Genomic DNA, 8992 nt, shown 5'->3' with positions numbered 1-8992 from the left:
TTCTCAAAGAACTAAGTGGACAGTTAACTGGCTATAAACAAGGCAGCAGGAAGAGAGCAAAGAGAGTGAATACAAAAACATGACAGAATTTAACTGAAATTTCCAAATATATTAGACTTTGCTCTCATAGTGAACTTGGTTTCTTATCTATTGGGTGTTGAACTAGTAATAATAAAAGTAACAGTTGGTAGTTCTTTTTTTTTCTTTAAAAAATAGGTTTTTATTTATCAAAATACATGCAAAAGTAATTTTCAACATTCACCCTTGTAAAAACTTGTGTTCCAATTTTTTCCTCCCTTCTTCTGCACTGATATTTAAGAAATGGATTAAGAGCAAACTTCTTTTCTTTTGAGAAGTAGGGCAAAGAACAATTGATTTCAAAATAGAGGACTTGGATTCAAATCTTGTCACTGCTTATTACTATCTGGGGTAATGATGGGCAAGTCACAATCATTCTGTTCCTCAGGTCCCTTGTCTGTAAAATGAGGAAGTTGTACCAGGTGACCATGATCCAAGAGCACTGGGTTTAAAGTCAGAATATGGGTTCAAATTCTGATTCAGCCAATTTTTAGCATTATCTCACCTCCCCGAGACTTAGTTTCCTCACTTGTAAAATTAAGAGGATTTAGTTAAATTACCTGTAAGGCTGCACAATTTATTGAGTTATAAACCTGATAAACTTTCTTTATTAATTAACTTCTCTTATATTAATTGCCTTTAAACTGAGTTCTACTTTTTAACAAATTAGTGAAATCAAGTGTTAAACTTAATAAATGCTTATTAAAATAAATTTATATAAGAAGATTAAATTTTCAGGGTGGATCTGAGATCTGAGGATTCTTATTTATTGAGCATCTACTACTTATATGCAAAGAACTAGGTATACTTTTATAATACTTTGATGAATTGGTTACAGACATGTGCAGCTTTAAGTTTTTTACATATTATTGTTCATATTAATATTGTATGCTGAATCGTTCTGTGCTCTAAAAGTAAATCATTGAATATAAGTGATACCTTAAAATTAATATTGATTTAGAAAGCATTAAAGTTCTACCCTGGTAGAGCTGTTTACTAGAATAAGAACCATCCAAGCTCAGATCCACTCTAAAAATTCAAATTCTTATATAAATTCATTCCAAAAAAGCATTCATGAAACATTTAATCACAATATCACATGAATTTTCTTTTAATTGTTTTTTAGAATTCATGTTACTTTTTCTTAGGTTTTCCAAAGAACTTTGCAGATATTATCTTGTTTCAGCATTGTAACAACCTTGAAAGGCCAATCATTATTATCTCTAATTTAAAGATAAGGAAATTGAGGCAGACTAAAGTTAAATGACCTGCCTAACATCACACAACATAAATGTATGAGGCTGGATTTGAATTCATCTTCCTGATTCCAATTCCAATTCTCCATCCACAATCCCATCTACCTGCTTTTCTCTCATATATCTTCATAGAAGTTACCTTAAACTATCTCTTTGATTCCAATTGTTCTATTGAAATACTCCAAAGAGGAATAAAATATATGATCCACTACATTGTTTTTCAGTTCCATTAAGCTATCATTTGGCCTCACAATTTGTTAAAATTCCCTTTATTTTTCCTTTGAGTACTATGAACTTGAGGGGTGGCTAGGAGGTATAATGAAGAGTTGTAGAGCCAGGAGGACTCATCTTCCTGAGTTCTAATCTGGCTTTGCTAGTTGTATGACCCTAGACAAGTAACTTACTCCTACTTGCCTCAGTTTCCTCATCTGTAAAATGAGCTGAAGAAAGAATTGACAAAACACTCTAGTATCTTTGCCAAGAAAATCCAAATGAGGTCATGAAGAGTTGGACATGACTAATAAAATAACTAAACTACTACTATGAATTTGTTGATGTGTGAAACAAGCTTCCCCCATAGGAGGCTCACCATGAAGAATGACTATACCTGAAACTGCCCAAAGCAGGGATGAAAAATATAGGAAAAGAAGATTGCTTATTTATATTTTGTGCTGTTGGAGACTCATTCGATCTCTCTGTCCCATGAATAGGACTATTAAAATTCAACCGATTTTTGTTGATTCTTAATGTGCGTTTAGTTTACACCATAGCGTTGGCCCTAATACACCATTATGCTCTATGCTGTGAATGCTTATTAATAATAGCACACACTTGGTAATGTTCATGATGATACAGAATAAGTTGAAGTGTCTTTACATTATTCTTAATATAATAATGGTTCCTCGGGTTGCATACAGCTGTGAATACATATTAACAGCAGGAGCCCACTGTGAATTATGAATTTGTAATATGAAATCTTCAGAAAAAGTACTTACAGTGTATGTAAAGCAGTGGCTTTTTAAATCTCAATACTTTTGCTGGTTTAAATTGCCTGTAGTAATAGTTTTTAAAAGAAAATATTACAGAGGTAATAGGTAAACAGAATGAGTTTCAGAATGATTGCCATGAGATCTTATTTTAAAGTTATTAAGTCATAAGACCACAAGAGAAATTGAAAAAAATAACTTTTTTTCTACTTGTATAATGTGAACTCAGTTCAAATGGAGTGAGATTAAAAGTGAACTTGATGTTTATGCTATTCTAACATTCACCACATTTTTTATCTTTTATACTTCTTGACTGAGTGAGCTCAAGATTCATAGATTTCTTTATTATTCTATCAAAGTATAATGTTGCTGGAACTAAGTTGTGCCTTCAAAGGGTTTTGCAAACATGGATTTTGAATTTTAAAACAGTCTTTTAAAAAAATTTCTTCAGAAAATCAAATTTAGCCATTGGTATTACATACACAACTATATACAGCCATCAGGAGAATTTCCTTGTTGCCTTGGAGAAGAAATGTAATGGGTATGTTGATCAATCAGTATGTGTTAAGTAACTCCTGCTCAATACCTGACATCATGAGGTCCCCTAAAAAGCTAAATATCATCTTTGCCCAAAACATAGCTGAGTCAGTTTTTGTTTGCTTGTTTTTTTTTGGTGTGTTTTGTTTTTTAGTTTGAACCTGTGAGAGGATTCTTGGTAAGGTAACTCACTTCACCAAAGCACTCACTTCAACATTTCTAAATTATATTCCTACTGAATTACCAGGAGGTTCTTCAGGGGAAAGTGAGAGGTCCATGGTCACACAACTAGGATGTGTCAGATGGAGGACTTGAATACAGGCCTTCTACACTCTAGGTTAATTCTCTATCTGCTATTTGCCTTTTATTAGGATAATACAGACCAAATAGAGGACAAAATTATGTGACTATAACATTTAACATGTAGACAATGGATAAATTATTTTGTAGACCATTGTATTTTTGGGTATTGCTCGTGAATTCACAGGAAACCAAAATGCGTGTATGTATGTATGTATGTATATATATGTGTGTGTGTGTGTGTGTGTGTGTGTGTGTGTGTGTGTGTGTTATTCAGTCATTTCAATCACATCTGACTCTTCATGATGCCATTTGGGATTTTCTTGGCAAATATGCTGGAATGAGCTGTCATTTTCTTCTCCAGCTTATTTTACATAAAAGGAACTAAAGCAAATAGAACTAAATGACTTGCCCAGTTCCCATAGCTAGTAAGTGTCTGTGGTCTGGCACTCTATCCACTGTGACAACTAGATGGATGGATGGCTAGATTAGAGAGAAGGGATTAGATTAAATAGATTTTGTGGAAGAGGCAATAGCAAGACTTGTTAAATGAATGAGTAGAAATGGTAAGCGAACATAAAGAGTTAAGGATTACACTGTGATTACAAACTCGGGCTATTGGAGGAATAGTGGCGCTTTTGACAAACACCGGGACAAAATTGCCTGCAAATATATGCCAAGTTAAATAATATAGAAAGTAGTTACAGTTAAGACCTCTTGAGTAGTTGCCATAAAACTAAATCTAAGAAAGGAGATAGTATTAAAATTTATGGCCTTAAGTGTCTATACACAAATGTCCAGAGTTTAACCAACAAGTAAGAAGTGACAACTTAACACAAAGAAATTAATTTGCTCTAAAAGGGATGACAGTGGAGTAAAAACTAAGACTATAATGTGGGATGGGAATATCTCATTTAAAACAAACAACAGGAAAGCTGGACGGGAGGAAGGGATATTCAGAAAGCATATTCATGTATATGCGGAAGAAATCCATGGATTGGTGGGGAGAAGTGTGGAGGATGACTCTTGGGTGAAAATCAATAGAGGGAGAAACTGAAGTAATTTTGTACTTGGAATATGCTGCAGACCTTTAGATCCAAAGAGGAAACAGATGAATGCAGGAAATAGTTCACAGATCTGATATAGGGATGTGAGATAGTAGTTATGGAAAGGTCAATTATCCAGACATCTGTTGGACTTACTTCTCTCTGTAAAACATTTGACTTGAATTATTGGTCATCTTAGGCTTTGAAAACTAAAAGAACTGACAAGGAAACATTCTATTTTGGGTCTGATTCTCACCAATAAAGAGGAATTGGTTTTTGAGATGGAAATTATGGCAAATGAGATCAAAAAGTAGTGGATAGAATAGATATAATGAAGCAGTTTCAAGTATCATCCTCAGAATCCTTAGGATTTCTAACTCCCTTTCAGGGGATCCACAAGATTAAAACTGTTTCATATTAATACTAAGACATTATTAGTCTATTAAAATTCTCCTTCCTTTTGAACTGTGTGTAAGGCTGGATTTTCTTTATATAATCAACAAAACAACTTATCACAACACATTGAATGTAAAAGCAGATATGGGAATCCAGCCATCTTCTGTGAAGCCAGGGATTAAGAAGACTTGCAAAAATATGTAAAATAATTCCCTCCTCACTCAATTTTTTTCCTTTTGGAAAACATAGTTATTCCCTCCAAAAAAGAACACCCCATGTTATTTATGTTAGCATTTAATAGATTTGTTTTTGTTATTTTAAATGAATTAAACATATAGTTTAAAATGTTTTGATATCATAATATAGTAAATATTGAGAGCTATAATCTATACAAATAAAAAGAGTTTTCAATAATTTTTAACAGTATAAAGGGGTCCTGAAACAAAAGATTTAGAGAATCTCTGGTGTAAGTGGAAAGAACTCTGGATAGAGCATAAAATTTTGAGTCTAAAGACCTGAGGCAGAAGATCTCAAACATTTATTAGCTGTGTAACTCTAGGCAAATCACTGCATCTCTCTCAACCTGAGGTTCTTCATCTATAAAGTGGAGGTAATAAGAGCATTTACCTCACAGGATTTTGGTCAAATGATGTGATATAGGTAAAGTGTTTTGTGTTACAGTGTTATATAAATGTTAGTTATGAAGTGACCACTTCCTCCTAGAGGCTGTGATCAGAGAACACAGCCAGGTACAGTTCATGTGTGTGCACTCTAGATTTGAGAACAATAATCTTGAAAGGTTTAAAGAAAAGATCGGTGGAATCCCATGAATTCAAAAATCTACAGAGAAAGTCATCCCAGGAAGGAAGGGAAGGTATCAGGACTGAAATTCTGAAGACACAAAGGGAAAGGATTTTGATTAGTAAAAATGGGAATTATCTCAAAGCACCAATGTATGTGTACATGGAACTAACTTAGATTTTAAAATACCTCCAAGATATTTTGCAAAAAGATTTTACAGTCTTATTTACAAAGACATGCAATGGAAGGTGATTGTAAAAGTATGATGTTGTCCTGTTAAAATGGTTCTAGGAGTATTAAAATTCATAATGAGCTGAGCCAGGGAAGGAAAGTCTAAGAGAACAAAATGACCTTCTTTCTTTCTTTCTTTCTTTCTTTCTTTCTTTCTTTCTTTCTTTCTTTCTTTCTTTCTTTCTTTCTTTCTTCCTTCCTTCCTTCCTTCCTTCCTTCCTTCCTTCCTTCCTTCCTTCCTTCTTCCTTCCTTCCTTCCTTCCTTCCTTCCTTTCTTTCTTTCTTTCTTTCTTTCTTTCTTTCTTTCTTTCTTTCTTTCTTTCTTTCTTTCTTTCTTTCTTTCTTTCTTTCTTTCTTTCTTTCTTTCTTTCTTTCTACAATTAATCTTGGTTTAAAAATCTGGGTCAAAGAAGGAATGCAATCTCTGGTTGAACTGATCATTCACAAAAGGCCAAGCTGCTTGTTTTCTTTCTGTTTACTTCACCAAGAAGAGTCCTGGAGAGGAATGAACAAAAATGATTAAGAGGTGGTTGATACACAAGAAAAATAGAGATAGTAAGAGGGAACCTAGTTGGCCTTGATGAATTTCTGACACCTGTCCCAAACAAATTAATTATTTTGATACAGAAAGAACTGGTAGATATCACTGCTGACACTTGAGAGACAACTTGAAAATTTATGGAAAACGGAAAAGGTAACAATGTACTGGAGAAGAGCAAAGTTTCTCATTTTCAAGAAAAAGAAGAAATAAGTCCATCAAGTAATTGTAGAATGAATCATTAAAGAGGTGGTTAAGGACCATCTAAAAAGGAAATAACAATTGCATAAAGTCTGCTTGAGTTCATCAATAACAGATCTTGCCAGACTAACCTAATTCTTTAATTTTTAATAATATTTCTATACTTGTAGATGAAGGAAATGCTTTAAGTTACAGCAACACAATCAATAAGGTATCACACTGTAGTCTTGTGGAGAAGATGGAGAAAGAAAGATGAGAATGCAAAAATAATGCATTTTCCAGAAGTTTATCTGGACTCAAAGAGTAGTTGTTCATGCTTCAATATCAGTGGAGATTCACAGGGATTTATCTGACGGGATATACATACATATGTATGCACATATATGCATATGGTATTCTACATATATTTATGTGCATATGTGCATATATACTATATATACATATTTATTACATACACAATACATATGTACTCATAGCAACTAGAAGGTATAATAGAGCACTAGACCTGGCGTCAGGAAAACTTGAATTCAAATCAAGCTTCAGATGCTCTAATTCTGGACAAGTCACTTAATCTTATCTGCCTCAGTTTTCTTGTCTGTAAAATTGGAATAATAATAGCATCTATTTCATAGAGTTGTTGAGAAAAGCAAATGAATTTATACTTATAAAGGACTTTGCAACCTTAAAGTGATATGTACATGCTAGTTATATGCATAGTTATACATATATGCATATATTTGTCAAAAACTTGATAAAGTCATAGAGGGCATACTTATTAAATTTATAGATGACAAAACTGGGAAGGATTATTAAGAGTTAGCATTCCTCTAGGGGAGGGGGTGGAGAGAGGGAGGGGAAAAATCGGAACAGAAGCGAGTGCAAGGGATAATGTTGTAAAAAAAATTACCCTGGAATGGATTCTGTCAATATAAAGTCATTATAAAATAAAATTAAATTAAAAAAAAAAAAAGAGTTAGCATTCCCCAAAGACCTTGGGGCAGCTGATAGGGGGTGTGATAGACAGAGTGCTAGGTTTGGAATCAGGAAGACTCATTTCCATGAGTAAAAACTCCTGCCTCAGATGGGCATTCATTAACAATGGATTCGCTACACTTTGTAACTTCCCAACATGATTCACATAGTATAGAAATACATTTCAGTTCCTTAGTAATTTCTTATATGTGTATTATAATTTTGAACAATTATATATTGTTCATTCTAAGTTGCCTTTGTGTGACAAGATGGAAGAAATGAATATAAGCTGACCTAATGGATGTTTATTTTAAAAATACTTTTTTTTTTCTAGAAGCAAATGAGACAGATGGTCTGAACTTGACAGTGATAATCTATTGTACAGTGGGTGCCACTATTCTAAATGTAGTTTTCACCTTTAGTAAACACTAAGACTATTGTAATACCTTACATTATATCTGGGGAGCTTTGATAGTAAAACAGAGAATACTACTACCACTGAAACCATTACTGCTACTACTACTACTACTACTACCACCACCACCAGCACCACCACTACTACTACTATTACTACTACAACAACTACTACCACTACTGCTGCTACTACTATGCTGCTGCTGCTGCTACTGATTCTACTATACTACTACTACTACTACCATTACTATCACTATCATTACTACTACAACTACTACTATCATTACTACTACTGCTATTAATACCACTACCACTGATACCATTACTACTACTACTACCATTACTACCACTACCATTACTACTACTGCTATTAACACTACTACCATTGCAACCATTACTACTACTACTATTGAAACCATTACTACTACTACTACTACTACTACCATTACTACTACTAGTATTGCAATCATTACTACTACTACTGTAACTACCACTTTTACTACTGCTACTACTACTACTACTACTACTACTACCATTACTACTACTAGTATTGCAATCATTACTACTACTACTGTAACTACCACTTTTACTACTGCTACTACTACTACTAGTACTATTATTATTGCTGCTGCTGCTACTACTACTACTACTGCTACCATTATTACTATCACTACTATCATCACCATCATCACCACTACTATTATCACCCTTACTACACTACTACTACTGCTATTGCTTCTGCTCCTCCTCCTCTTTTTCCTTCTCCCTTTCTTCTTCCTCCTCCCCTCCTACTCTTTGGTTTCTTCCTCCTCTCTGGTTTACTCCTCCTCTCCTCCTCCTCCTTTTTCTCTCCTACTCCTTCTCTATTTTCCTCCTCCTCCTTCTCCTCTTCCTTCTCCTCCTCTTTCTCTTCCTCCTCCTTCCTTGTTTTCCTTCTCTTCCTCCTCTTCCTTCTCTTTCTCCTCCTCCTCCTGTTTTCCTCCTCCTTCTCCTCTTTGTTTTCTCCACCTCCTCCTTCTCTTTGTTTTCTTCTTCCTTCTCTTCTTCCTTTTTGTTTTCCTTCTCTTCCTCCTCTTCCTTCTCTTTCTCCTCCTCCTCCTGTTTTCCTCCTCCTCTTTGTTTTCCTCCTCCTCCTTCTCTTTGATTCCCTCCTCCTCTTCCTCTTCCTCTTTGTTTTCCTTCTCCTCCTCTTCTTCTTCTTCCTCCTTCTTCTCCTTTTTCTTCTCCTTCTCCTCC

The sequence above is a fragment of the Antechinus flavipes genome, chromosome 4 (genome assembly GCF_016432865.1).
Source record: "Antechinus flavipes isolate AdamAnt ecotype Samford, QLD, Australia chromosome 4, AdamAnt_v2, whole genome shotgun sequence".
In the NCBI taxonomy this organism is placed as follows: Eukaryota; Metazoa; Chordata; class Mammalia; order Dasyuromorphia; family Dasyuridae; genus Antechinus; species Antechinus flavipes.
The sequence above is the reverse complement of the archived record's forward strand: the minus strand, read 5'-3'. Positions refer to the sequence as shown.